The sequence below is a fragment of the Myotis nattereri genome, assembly GCF_964212035.1.
Source record: "Myotis nattereri genome assembly, chromosome: 3".
NCBI lineage: Eukaryota > Metazoa > Chordata > Mammalia > Chiroptera > Vespertilionidae > Myotis > Myotis nattereri.
Genome location: NC_138077.1, coordinates 113,596,627 through 113,610,847, shown reverse-complemented (window position 1 = coordinate 113,610,847; position 14,221 = coordinate 113,596,627). Strand labels below are relative to the sequence as shown.

At 42.6% G+C, this 14,221-nt stretch overlaps 1 protein-coding gene across 1 annotated transcript in view; it reads left to right on the top strand.

Annotated features, from left to right (window-relative positions):
• The window catches only part of TRPC1 (transient receptor potential cation channel subfamily C member 1), a 190,229-nt gene that overhangs the window by 92,811 nt on the left and 83,197 nt on the right, over window positions 1–14,221 (top strand). The gene's annotated exons all lie outside the window — the stretch shown is intronic.

Below are 14,221 nucleotides of genomic sequence, written 5' to 3'. Positions count from 1 at the left end.
GTACCAATTTTTTAACTGGATTATTTGTCTTCCTTTTGTTAAATTGTATAAGTTCCTCATATACTTTGGGTATTAACACTTTATCTGATGTATCATTGCCAAATATGGGCTCGCTTTTCATTTTGTTGATGGTTTCTTTTGCTGTGCAGAAACTTTTTATTTTGATGTAGTTTCATTTGTTTATTTTCTCCTTAGCTTCCTTTGCCTTACGAGATGTATCCATAAACATATTGCTACAAGTGATGTCTGAAATTTTGCTGCCTTTGGTTTCTTCTAAGATTTTTATGGTTTCACGGCTTACATTGAAGTCTTATTTATTTTGAGTTTATTCTTATGTATGGTATAAGTTGGTGGTCTAGTTTCATTTTTTTTTTGCATGTATCTGTCCAACTTTCCATCACTATTTATTGAAGAGTCTGTCTTGACTCCATTGTATGCTCTTGCCTCCTTTGTCAAATATTAACTGAATATAGTGGCTTGGGTAGATTTCTGTTCTGTTCCATTGATCTATATACCTGTTCTCATGCCAGTACCAGGCTGTTTTGATTATGGTGGCTTTGTAGTATAACATGAAATCTGGTATTGTGATTCCTCCAGCTTTGTTCTGCTTTCTCAAGATTGCTGTAGTTGGGCATATACTGAGAAAGGGAATTGCTGAATGATATGGTAATTCTGTGTTTAAATTTTTGAAGAATCACCATATTGGATTCCATGACCTCTACACCATTTTACATTCCCACCAGCAATGCATGAGAGTTCCAATTTCTCCAGATCCTCACCATCACTTGTTATTTTCCTTTAAAAAAAAAATCATCCTAACGTGTGAAGTGGTATCTCATTATGGTTTTAAAGTGCATTTAATGACAAATAATGTTGTGCATCTTTTCATGGGGTTAATGGCTATTCATACTTCCTTTGAATAGAAATGTCTATTTAAGTCCTTTGTCCATCCTATGTAATAAAAGCCTAATATGCTAAAAAAAAAAAAAAAAAAGATTGCTGTAGCTATTCAAAGTCTTTTTTTATTCCATATAAATTTTTGGAGTATTTTTTCTACACCTGTGAAATATGATGTTGGTATTTTAATAGGGATTGTATTGAATCTGTAGATTGCCTTGAGTAGTATGGATATTTTAATGATGTTGATTCTACCAATCCATGAAACACAGTATATTCTTCTACTTGTTTATATCTTCTTCTATTGATTTTTTTCAATGTCCTGTAGTTTTTGGAGTACAGGTCTTTTGCCTCCTTGGTTAAATTTATTCTTAAGTATCTTAATTTTTTGATGTAATGGTAGATGGGATGGTTTATTTAATTTCTGTTGGTGTTTAAAAATGTGAGGGAATTTGGGTGTTAATTTTTTATCTTGCCATGTTTTCAAATTCATTTATTAAATCTAGTAGTTTTTTAATAGAGTCTTTAGGGTTTTCCAGGTTCAGTATCATGTCATCTGCGAATAATGAGAGTTTTACTTCCTCCATTCCAATTTGGATGCCTTTTATTTCTTCCTCTTATCTGATTGCTATGGCCAGGACTTCCAGAACTATGTTGTACAAGAGTGGTGAAAGAGTCTTATTCCTATTCTTAGAGAAAATGGTTTTACTTTTTGCCCATTGAGTATGATTTTGGCTGTAGGTTTTTCATGTATGGGCTTTATTACGTTGAGGGATAATCTCTCTATTCCCACTTTATTGAGAGGTTTTTGGTTTGTTTGTTTGTTGTTGTTTTTTTTATCATAAAAGGGTGTTGGATTTTGTCAAATGCTTTTTCTGCATCGATTGATATGATCATGCGGTTTTTGTCTTGCAATCTGTTTATGTGCTGTATCACATTTACTTATTTGCAAATATTGTACCTGCCTTGCCTCCCCAGAATAAATTTAACTTGATCATAATATATGATCTTTTTAATATATTGCTGGATCCGATTGACTAAAATTTTGTTGAGGATTTTAGCCTCTATGTTCATCAAGGATATTGGCTTGTAATTCTCTTTCTTTGTAGTGTTTTTATCTGGTTTTAGAATTAGAGAATGCTGGCCTCAATAAAAGAGCTTGGAAGTGTTTCTTCCTATTAGATTTAAAAAATAGTTTAGGGAGAATATAAGAGATAGTTCTTTGAGTGTTTGATAAAACTCCCCTGTGAAGCCATCACACCCATGCTTTTGTTTGTTGGGAATTTTTTGATTACTGTTATAATTTCATCAATTGTTATTGGCCTATTCGGGTTTTCTGATTCTTCCTTACTCAGTTTTGGGAGAGTGTATTTTTCTAGGAATTTGTCCATTTTATCCACATTGTCCAGCTTGTTGTCATATACTTGTTCATAGTATTTTCATATAATTGTTTTTATTTCTGTAGTGTCAGTGGTTACTTCTCCATTTTCATTTCTGATCTTGTTATATGGGTTCTGTGCTTCTTCATGAGTATGGCTAATGGTTCATCAATGATGTTTAACATTTCAAAGAAGCAACTCTTAGTTTCATTGACTTTTTGTATTTTTTCATTCTATATTTTGTTTCCAGGAAGTTTTTATTTCTTTCTTGATCTCACTTCTAAGCCATTCATTGTTTAGTAACATGCTATTTAGCCTCCATATGTTAGAATGTTTTGGGGTGTATTTACTATAATTGATTTCTAATTTCATTCCACTGTGATCTGAGAAGATGCTTGATATGATTACAACCTTCTTGAACTTGTACAGATGTGTTTGTGTCCTAACATGTTGTCTATCTTTGTGAATGATCCATGTGCACTTGAGAAGAATGTATATTCTTCAGCTTTGGGGTGACATGTTTTATAAATCTCAATTTAAATCTTTCTGATCCAGTGTGTCCTTTAGAGTCACTGTTTCCTTGTTAATTTTTGTCTAGAAGATCTATCAAATGAAGTCAGCTGGATGTTAAAGTCTACTACTATGACTGTATTATTGAAGGTCTCTCCCTTAAAGGCCTCTAGAAGTTCTTTTTATATATTTAAGTATTTCTATATTAGGTGTATATATATTTACCAGGGTTATACCCTCTTGTTCGATCGATCCCTTTAGTATTATTATGTAGTGACCTTTGTTGTCTCTTGAGATGGCCTTCATCTTGAAGTCTGTTTTGTTAGCTATGAGTATTGCTACTCCAGCTTTCTTTTTCTCTTCCATTTGTATGGAAAATTTTATTCCATCCCTTCACTCTCATCCTATGTGTCTTTTGTTTTGAGGTGGGTCTCTTGTAGACAGCATATAGTTGGGTAATGTTTTTGTATCCATTCACCTACCATGTGTCTTTTGATTGGAGCATTTAATCCATTTATATTTAAGCTTATTGATAGGTACTTATTTATTGCCTTTTGCTTTCTGTCTGGCTAAGTTTTTCTCTCTATTTCTTCTTATTATAGCAGGCCCTTTAGCTTTTCTTATAATGCTGGCTTGCTGATGATGTACTCCTTTGGCCTTTTTTTTTTTTTGGTCTGGGAAGCTCTTTATTTCACCATCTATTTTGAATGATAGCCTTGCTGGATATAGTAATCTTGGTTTCAGATCCTCGTTTTCCATGACCTTGAATACTTTATGCCATTTTATTCTGGCCTGTAGCGTTTCTGATGAGAAATCAGGTGTCACCCATATGGAAGCTCAGTTTTGTAGGTAACAGTTTGCTTTTCCCTTGATGCCTTGCTTTCTTTGTCTTTAATTTTTGGAATTTTAATTATGATGTGTCAGTTTGTGATCCTATTTGGGGTCTTCTTGCTTAGGGTTTTGTGTGCCTCCTGAACTTGTTTGACTTTTTCCTTCACCAGGTTAGGTAAGTTTTCTGCCATTATTTCTTCAAACACTTTCTCTCTCCCATTACTTCTGCCATTATTTCTTCAAACACATTCTCAATCCCTTTCTCCTTTACTGCCTCTTCTGACACAAGTGCTATTCGAATATTGTTACACTTCCATTTGTCCCACGGCTCCCTTAAGCTGTCCTACTTTTTAATTATTTTTTCTTTTTGGTTATCAGATTGAGTGATTTTTTTTCTACCCTGTCTTTTTTTTTTTAAATTAAATCTTTATTGTTCAGATTATTACAATTGTTCCTCTTTTTTACCCCCATAGCTCTCCTCCACCCAGTTCCCACCACACCCTCTTCCCTCACCCCTCCCACTGTCCTCATCCATAGATGTACGATTTTTGTCCAGTCTCTTCCTGCACCCCCACACCCCTTTCCCCCCAAGAATTGTAAGTCCACTCCCTTTCTATGCCCCTGGTTCTATTATATTCAACAGTTTACTCTGTTCATCAGATTTTTTATTCACTTGATTTTTAGATTCACTTGTTGATAGATATGTATTTGCTGTTCATAATTTTTATCTTTACCCTTTTTTTTTGCGCTTCTTAAAGAATACCTTTTAGCATTTCATATAATACTGGTTTTGTGGTGATGAACTCCTTTAGCTTTTTCTTACCTGTGAAGCTCTTTATCTGACCTTCTATTCTGAATGATAGCTTTGCTGGATAAAGTAATCTTGGTTGTAGGTTCTTGCTATTCATCACTTTGAATATTTCTTGCTATTCATCACTTTGAATACTCCCTTCCGGCCTGCATAGTTTCTGTTGTGAAATCAGCTGACAAGTCATATGGGTAGGTAACTGACTGTTTTTCTCTTGCTGCTTTTAAGATTCTCTCTTTGTCTTTTGCTCTTGGCATTTTAATTATGATGTGTCTTGGTGTGGTCCTCTTTGGATTCCTTTTGTTTGGGGTTCTCTGTGCATCCTGGACTTGTAAGTGTATTTCTTTCACCAGGTAAGGGAAGTTTTCTGTCATTATTTCTTCAAATAGGTTTTCAATATCTTGCTCTCTCTCTTCTTCTGGCACTTCTATAATTCGGATGTTGGTACGCTTGAAGTTGTCCCAGAGGTGCCTTACACTATCTTCATATTTTTGGATTCATTTTTCTGTTTGCTCTTCTGGTTGGGTGTTTTTTGCTTCCTCGTATTTCAAATCTTTGACTTGATTCTTGGGATCCTCTTGTCTGCTGTTGGATCTCTGTATATTATTCTTTATTTCAGTCAGTGTATGCTTAATTTCTAGTTGGCCTTTTTTCATATCCTCCAGTGTCTCACTAAATTTATTGGTGGTTTCTAGAAAATTCTTGAAAAACCTTATAACCGTGGTTTTGAACTCTATATCCAGTAGTTTGCTTTCCTCCATTTCTGTCATTTGTGACCTGTTTCTTTGACTCCGCATTTTTTTTAATATATTTTATTGATTTTTTTACAGAGAGGAAGGGAGAGAGATAGAGAGTTAGAAACATTGATGAGAGAGAAACATCGATCAGCTGCCTCCTGCACATCTCCTACTGGGGATATGCCCGCAACCCAGGTACATGCCCTTGACCGGAATCGAATCTGGGACCTTTCAGTCCGCAGGCCGACGCTCTATCCACTGAGCCAAACCGGTTTCGGCAATGTCTCCGCATTTTGTATGCTTCCTTGTGTTGGTAAGTTGGCTTTGTGTGCTAGGTGTCCTATAAGGCCCAGTGCCTCAGCCTCCCCAATTACCTGAGGTGGACACTCTTGGTGAACCCCTTTGTGGGCTTTGTGCACAGTCTTGTTATAGTTAAGCCTTGATTTTTGTAGGTATCACTGGGAGGAATTGACCTCCAGGCCTATTGGCTGTGAGAATCAGCTGTGTCTACGGTGGGAGAACTTCTGTGCTGAAGACAGCCTTATGAGGCAAGACTTGCTTCAGTGGGGCTTTGGTGCTCATTGGGTCTGCCCCCTGAATGTGTCCCTTATGGATCTGAGGAGTTGTAATCTGGATGGTCCCAATCTGACCACTGGGTACACTGGCTCTTGGATCTAAGGAGGTGCTAATTTAGCCTCTTCCTAAGGCTACCCAGCAGGAGCTATGAAGAGATCTGCAGATTCCCCTTCCTTGTTTGGGGTTTGGAGGTGCCCTGATAAGGCCCAGCTGTGAAGCAGTGCAAGCTGCTGTGGGGCCTTGGGCCTTCTCTTGGAAGTTCTGGGTCTGTCTGGCTCAGCTGCAGTTTGTTAGGTATTTTTCAGATTGCAAAGAGCCCAGGCATTCATATGCAAAAGCCTCTGCCACAGCTTGTGTGGGACGGGGTCTCAGGGAATCAACAGGGCGGAGCAAACAGCTATGGGTGATCCTCAGCCCTGCCCTAAGAGGCCTGTCTCAGTGTCCTGGTAATCTCTGCAAGCACCTTTGAGAGAAAGCCACCCTTGAGTTCCAAGTTCTGCCCGCTGCCAGACAGTCCAGTTTCTCCCTGTATGAGTCTGGGTCCCCAGAGACTTGCCCGTAACTGGAGTTCAGAGCAGTTGGGTGCTTGTGACTCCCTCCCCATTCAAAAAGACAGCCGCATCCTCAGTTGCCAGCCCTTGCCGCGCACGCCTCCGTACCTCTGCACTTTACTTCCACACCTCCTCTGAGTCTCAGTGTGCTTTTCTCTTTCCTTCTAGTTGAAGAATTTCCACTCAGCCAGCCTTCCTGTAGTTCTGGATGATGTACGTTTTGTCTTTTAGTTGTATTTTTGAAGTTGTTGTGGGAGGCAGCAATTTCTGGTGTTTACCTATGCCGCCATCTTGGTTTCTCTCTCTACCCTGTCTTCTAAATCACTCTTTTAATCCTCATCTTCCCCTAATCTACTGTGTATTCCTTCCAATGTGTTCTTTATTTGTGCTATGTCATTCTTTATTTCTGTTTTCATAATTACTATATCTTTTTTCATGCTGTTGAGTATCTTTACCATTATTATTCTGAACTCTATCAGATAAATTTCTTATCTCCATTTCATTGATCTCTCTTCTGGAGATTCTCTTGTTCTTTCACTTGTGAATTGTTTCTTTTTCTCCTCATTTTGGCTTCCTATATTTGTGACTCTGTATTAGGTAGATCTGCTGCTCCCCTCAATCTCTGGTGCAGGACAGTGTTAAATGCTGTTTCTGACTAATTAGATCAGGCAGAGACTCAAATAATCAAGAGACTTTCTCAGCCTATAGACTGATAGGATTCTGTCTTGAATTGCCCTCAGACAATCGTTCAAAGATGTGGAAAGAGCTTTTTTTTTTCCCCAACAGTGTGGGTCAATTGTTTCTGCCTGGACGCTAATTGCTATTCTCAGTCTCTTTATGGGTCTCAGAAACTCTACACTGTGGGATAGGTGTTTTCCAATAGAGTGGGTCAGCTGTCTTCCCCCAAGGGAAAGCAGTCCGTATAGCAGTTGTTTAAGTGAGAAAGATGAACTCTGCAGTGTGAGGGAATGACTCAGCACAGGACACTGGGATGTCTGCTTTTATCCCCAGAGCCTCCAGTCCTAGCCGAAGCTCACACAGCTCCAGTTAACTCTACCCTTCCTTTGCCAGAGCACAAGGTGAGTGGCTCCACAGGGTATTTTGTGTGTTGGCCCTTTAAGAGGGCCCTAAATTTTTAGCCATCCCACCCTGGCTGACAGCAACCCCCTGATGTTCACAGCAAGATGTTATGTGGGTAACCTTGTCAGTTCTGGTGCTCTCTACTTGGGGACCCAGCATGGGGATTAGAACCTGGAGTTCTTGTTATCAACCCCCCACACCTGAGATATCTCTCTGGAAATTCAGTTGCTGTCTCTGGGGGCTCAGCCAGCCCTCTCGTGCCTCTGCCCTTCCTACCAGTCCTATGTAGTACCCACTTTCATTCCTCGGTTATTTGGGTTCTCTCCAGCTAGTCTTCTGTTGATTAGTCAGGAAGATTTTTTATATTTTCTTTTTTAAAAATTATTTATTGTTTATAGTATTACATATGTCTCCTTTTCCTTCCATTGACCTCTCCCCGGCCACTACTACTTCCCAGCACATCCCTTCACCCTCTCTACTGCCTGTGTCCATTGGTTATGCTTATATGCATGCATACAAGTCCTTTGTTTGCTCTCTTACCTGCCCCCCACCCTCCTTCCCTAGGAGATATGATGGTCCGTTCAATGCTTCTATGTCTCTGGATCTATTTTTGTTCATCAGTTTATGTTGTTCATTATATTCCACAATGAGTGAGATCATGTGATATTTATCTTTCTCAGACTGGATTATTTAGCTTAGCATAATGCTCTCCAGGTCCATCCATGCTGTTGCAAATGGTACAAGTTCTTTCTTTTTTATAGCAGCTTAGTATTCCATTGTGTAAATGTACCACAGTTTTCTAATCTACTCATCTGCTGATGGTCACTTAGGCTGTTTCCAAATCTTGGCTATTGTAAATTGTCCTGCTATGAACATAGGAGTGCATATATCCTTTCTGATTGGTGTTTCTGATTTCCTGATATATATCCCTAGAAGTGGTATTACTGGGTCAAATGGGAGTTCCATTTTTAATTTTTGAGGAAACTCCATACTTTTTTCCACAGTGGCTTCACCAGTCTGCATTCTCACCAGCAGTGCACACGATTCCTTTTTCTCTACATCCTCGTCAGCATTTGTCCTTTGTTGATTTGCTGATGATAGCCATTCTGAAAGGTATGAAATGGAACCTCATTGTCATTTTGATTTGCATCTTTTGGATGATTAGTGACTTTGAGCATGTTTTCATATGTCCCTTGGCCTTCTGTAAATCCACTTTCAAGAAGTGTGTATTTAGGACCTTTGCCCATTTTCTGATTGGATTGTTTATCTTCCTTTTGTTAAGTTGTATGAGTTCCCTATAAATTTTGGAGATTAAACCCTCATCAGGTATAACATTGGCAAATATGTTCTTCCATGCAGTGGGCTTTCTTGTTGTTTTATTGATGGCTTTTTTTTTTTGCTTTTTATTTTTATGTAGTCCCATTTGTTTATTTTCTCCTTAGTTTCCATTGTCCTAGGAGCTCTATCGGTAAAGAGATTGACTTGTCTGGTATTTTGTTGCCTATGGATTCTTTTAATATTTTTATGGCTTCCCGTCTTACATTTAAGTCCTTTATCCATTTTGAGGTTATTTTTGTGCACCGTGTAAGTTGTTGTTTAGTTTTATTTTTTTGCATGTATCTGTCCCAATTTTCCCAACACCATTTATTGAAGAGAGTATTTTGACTCCATTGTATGCTCTTGCCTCCATTTTTCAAATATTAATTGAGCATAAGGGCTTGGGTCGATTCTGGGTTCTCTGTTCTGTTCCATTGGTCTATATGTCTGTTCCTGTGCCAGTACCAGTTTTGAGAACAGTGGCTTTGTACAATAGCTAATATCTGGTATTGTGATCCCTCCAACTCCATTCTTCTTTATTAGGATTGCTGTAGCTGTTCGGGGTCTTTTTTTTTTATTACATATGAATGTTTGGAGAGTTTTTCTAGGTCCGTGAAATATGCCATTGATATTTTAATGGAGATTGCATCGAATCTATAGATTGCTTACGGTAATAGAGACATTTTAACATTGTTGGTTCTACCAATCTATGAACACGGTTTATTCTTTCATCTGTTTATGTCTTCCTCTATCTCTTTTTTCAATGTCCTGTGGTTTTCCAAGTACAGGTCTTGTACTTCCTTAGTTGAGTTTATTCCTAGTTATCTTGATTTTTTTGTTGTAATGTTAAATGGGATTGTTTTTTAGTTTCTCTTTCTGTGAGTTCATTATTGGTGTATAAAAAAGCCATTGTTTCCTGGGTTTTAATTTTGTATCCTGCTACATTGCTGAATTCATTAATTAAATCTAGTAGTTTTTTAAAAAATATATATCTCTATTGATTTCAGAGAGGAAGGGAGAGGGAAAGAGAGATAGAAACATCAATGATGAGAGAGAATAATTGATTGGTTGCCTCTTGCACGTCCCATACTGGGAATCAAGCCTGCAACCCCGGCATATGCCCTTGACCACAGTCAAATCAGGACCCTTCAGTCCTTAGGTTGATGCTCTATCCATTTAGCCAAACCAGCTAGGGAAATATAGTACTTTTTTGATGGAGTCTTTAGGGTTTTCTATGTACAATATCATGTCATCTGCAAATAATGACAGTTTTACTTCTTCTTTTCCAATTTGGATGCCTTTTATTTATTATTCTTGTCTGATTGATTTGGCTAGCACTTCCAGTACTATTTTGAACAGGAGTGGTGAAAATAGGCATCGCTGTCTTATTCCTGTTCTTAGGGGAAATGGTTTTAATTTTTGCCCATTGATTATGGTATTGGCTTGTAGGTTTGTTAGATAAGGCTTTGGTTATATTGAGGTATGGCCCCTCTATTCCCACTTTGCTGAGGGTTTTTATCAAGAAAAGCTATTGGATTTTGTCAAATGATTTTTGTGCATCAATTGATATGTGATTTTTCCTCTCAATTTGTTTAGGTGATGTATCAAATTTGTTGACTTGCGGATATTATTCCAGACTTGCATCCCCGGAATAACTTTCATTTAGTAATGATGTATGATCTTTCTGATGTAGTGCTGGATATGATTTGTTAGAACTGTGTTGAGGATTTTCACATCTATGAGGGGGCCTGATGCACGAAATTCATGCAAGAGTAGGCATTCCTTCCCCCTGCTGCTGGCACCAGCTTCCCTTTGGCACCTGGACCCAGGCTTCCATTTAGCCGCCGGCGGGCACCCGGGACCAAGGCTTCCCTCTGGCCACTGGCAGGCACCCGGAACCCGGGCTTCCCTCCCACCGCCAGCAGATACCCGGGACCCGGGCTTTCCTTGCAGCCCTAGCTTCATCCAGGAGGTCGTCTGGTCTAATTAACATATTATGCTTTTATTATTGTAGACTAGGGGCCCAGTGCATGAATTTGTGTACCTTGTGGGCTCCGAGGCTGCGGTAGGCACAGGGGCAGGTCTCGGCCCATCCTCCATGTCCCCATCTGGCTCCTCCTGCTGTGGCCCCTGGTCCTCTGACTGCCAGCAGCCCTACACCCGCTGCCACCACTCCCATGCACTGACGGCGCTGGTCCCGCTAATACCTGCTGACGGCACAGTGCAATGGACCAGCACCAGCAGTGGGTGCGAGCAGGGCCAGCACTGTCAGTGAGTGTGAGCGGCTGCTGCTACCCTGTCACCCCTCAGGAGCAGTGGGAGGTGGAAAAACCCTCAGGGGCAATCAGGGCCGGCAGCCGCCGCTCACACCTGTTGATGGTGCTGAGCAATTGGGACCGGCAGCAGGCACTGGCAGTGGGCGTAAGTGGCGGCTCTGGTGCTGGCTGCGGGTGTGAGCGGTGCTGGCGCTGGCAGTGGGTGCAAGCAGTGGCTCTGGCACTGGCAGCAGGTGTGAGTGGGGTTGGCGCTGGCAGCAGGTGTGAGCACTGGGTGGGACTGCAGTGCACAGGAGCAAAGAATTTTTAGTAACCACCAGAAGCTTGCCCTGATGATAGCGACTGGCGCCCCTGCTCCACCATCCCGCTGCAGCTGATGCCCGCCATGTTGCACGCACGCCCCCTGGTGGCCAGCGCACATTATAGCGACTGGTTGTTCAGTTCTGGTTGTTCTGCCATTTGGTCTATTTGCATATTAGCCTTTTATTATATAGGACTAGGGGCCCGGTGCACGAAATTTGTGCACTGGGTGGTGGGGGGCTGGCCCTCAGCCCAGCCTGCCCCCTCTCACATACTGGGAGCCCTCAGGCATTGACCACCATCACCCTCCAATCGCAGGATAGGCCCCTTGCCCAGGCCTGACACCTCTGCCAGAGGACCCTCATTTCCCCCCATCACTGGTTCTGCCCCCAGCCCAGGCCTGATGCCTCTGGCCCAGGATTCAGGCCTGGGCAGGGGACCCCCTTTCCCCCCCATCACTGGCTCCACCCTTGCCCAGGCCTGATGCCTCGGCCAGAGGGGTCGACCCCCATCACCCTCCGATCGCCTGATCGGCCCCTTGCCCAGGCCTGACGCCTCCGCCAGAGGTGTCAGGCTTGGACAGGGGACCCCCATCTCCCCTCATCACTGGCTCTGACCCCCGCCCAGGCCTGATGCCTCTGGCCCAGGAATCATGCCTGGGCAGGGGACCCCCATCTTCCTCTGATCGCTTGCTCCACCTCCCCGCCCAAGCCTGATGTCTCTGACCCATGCTTCAGGCCTGGGCAAGGGGACCATCATATCCCCCCAGTCCCCGGCTCCACCCCCCACCCAGGCCTGATGCCTCTGGCCCAGGCATCAGGCCTGGGTAGGGGGGACTCCCAGCCCCCTCCGATTGCTGGCTCCGCCCCCCGCCCAGGCCTGATGCCTCGTCCAGAGGAGTTGAATGTCACGGGTTGAGGGCGTGAGTGCGGTCGGACGCCACAGCCGCCCCACCGGCCCGCGTCCGGGTCTGCTGGCGGGATCGGGTCCTGGGCGACTGCCGGCACTCACTCGCACAACCCGCTCTCGCGGGTTGGGGGCGTGAGTGCGGGCAGACGCCACAGCTGCCCCGCCAGCTCGCATCCGGGTCTGCCGGTGGGATCGGGTCCCGGGCGACCACTGGCACTCACGCCCCTAACCCGCTCTCGTGGGTTGGTGGCGGGAGTGCAGGCAGACGCCGCAGCCGCCCCGCTGGCCCGCGTCCGGGTCTGCTAGTGGGATCGGGTCTGGTTTGGGGGCGTGAGTGCGGGCGGATGCCGCAGCCTCCCCGCCGGCCCTCATCCAGGTCTGCTGGCGGGATTGGGTCTCGGGCGACTGCTGGCATTCACACCCCCAACCCGCTCTCGGATGGCGCTGTACCATCCTGCCTGCAATATGCAAATTAGCCGCCATCTTTGTTGGCGGTTAACTGCCATCTTAGTTGGCAGTTAATTTGCATATCTCGCTGATTAGCCAATGAAAAGGGTATCGGTCGTACGCCAATTACCATTTTTCTCTTTTATTAGTGTGGATAAGTACTTGTTTGTAGCCATTTTTATTCCTTCTGCCTGTGTTTCTTCTTGCCTTTCTATTTCTTCTTTTTACAACAGTCCCTTTAGTATTTCTTGCAATGCTGGCTTGGTAGTAATAAACTCCCTTAGCCATTTTTTGTCTGCAAAGCTCCTGATTTTCCCTTCAGTTTTGAATGATAGCCTTGCTGGATGGAGTATTCTTGGATTCAGTCCCTTGCTTTGCATCACTTTCATTCCATTCCTTTCTGGCTTGATCTGTTTCTGTTGAGAAATCATTTGATAATCTAATGGTAGATTTCTTGTAGATAACTCTCTGTCTCTACCTTGCAGCCCTAAGATTCTCTCTCTGTCATTAACATTTGCCTTTGTATTTACAACGTGTCTTGGTGTGGGTCTTTTTGGGTTCATCTTATTTTGGACTCTCTGTGCTTGTGTGACTTTTTCCTCCCTGCATGAGGCAAGTTTTCTGTCATTATTTCTCCCAATAGGGTTTCTAATCCTTGCTTGTCTTCTTGTCCTTTTGGCACCCCTGTTATACAGATGTTGCTTCATTTCATGTTGTCCCGTAGCTCCCTCAAGCTTTCCTCCTGCTTTCTAATTTTTTTCTCCAATTGTGTTCAGGTTGGGTGGGTTTTTCTGCCCTGTCTTCTAACTCACTGATTTGGTCCTCAGCATCTTCTACTCTACTGTTGAAACCTTTCATTGTGTGTGTGTGTGTGTGTGTGTGTGTGTGTGTGTGTTTTATTGTAGCTATATCATTCTTCATTTCCTCTTGATTCTTATGTAAGTTGGTAATTTTCTCATCCAGCCGGTTTAGGAACTGTATGACCCTTACTCTGAATTCTTTCTTTGACATATTTCTTGCCTGCATTTCATTTAGTTCTTTTCCCGGTGATTCCTCCTTTTCTTTCTTTTGGGTTTTTTTTTTGTTGTTTTTTTTTTTGTCTTTCCCTTTTTCTGTCTCTTTCTGGCTCTGGGCACCCTGTTTGGGGTTCGAGGTCTTGAAGCCCCTAGTGATTCAATAATCCTTGCTAGACTGGAGGCTGGGTCTGCCTTGAGTTTCACACCTTTATTGTCTCTACTCTGAGTTGTACCCTCCTCTCCCATGGTTCTGGTCCCTCAGTTGTCCACTTCAGATTCTCAGGGTCAGTGGGGGTGTGTGTACAATTCCTGTGGTGTGTGACTCCTTTTGAGGGCTCAGAGCCCTCTTGCATGCAATTCACTGTGCGGCCCCAACACCCAAGGCAGGATGGCGCCCTAGTTTCCTCTGGCAGTGCACATACAGCATGGTCCTGTGACCTGTGGCCTGGCATACCAGGTTGCACCAGCAGCTCTGACCTGGGTAAATTTTTGTTTTAATTCCAGTTTGGGTTGTGGAGCATGTCCATGCAGCATCCATTTACTCCTCTGCCATTTTTAATCCATGATTTCATTCTTAGGATTTGAAA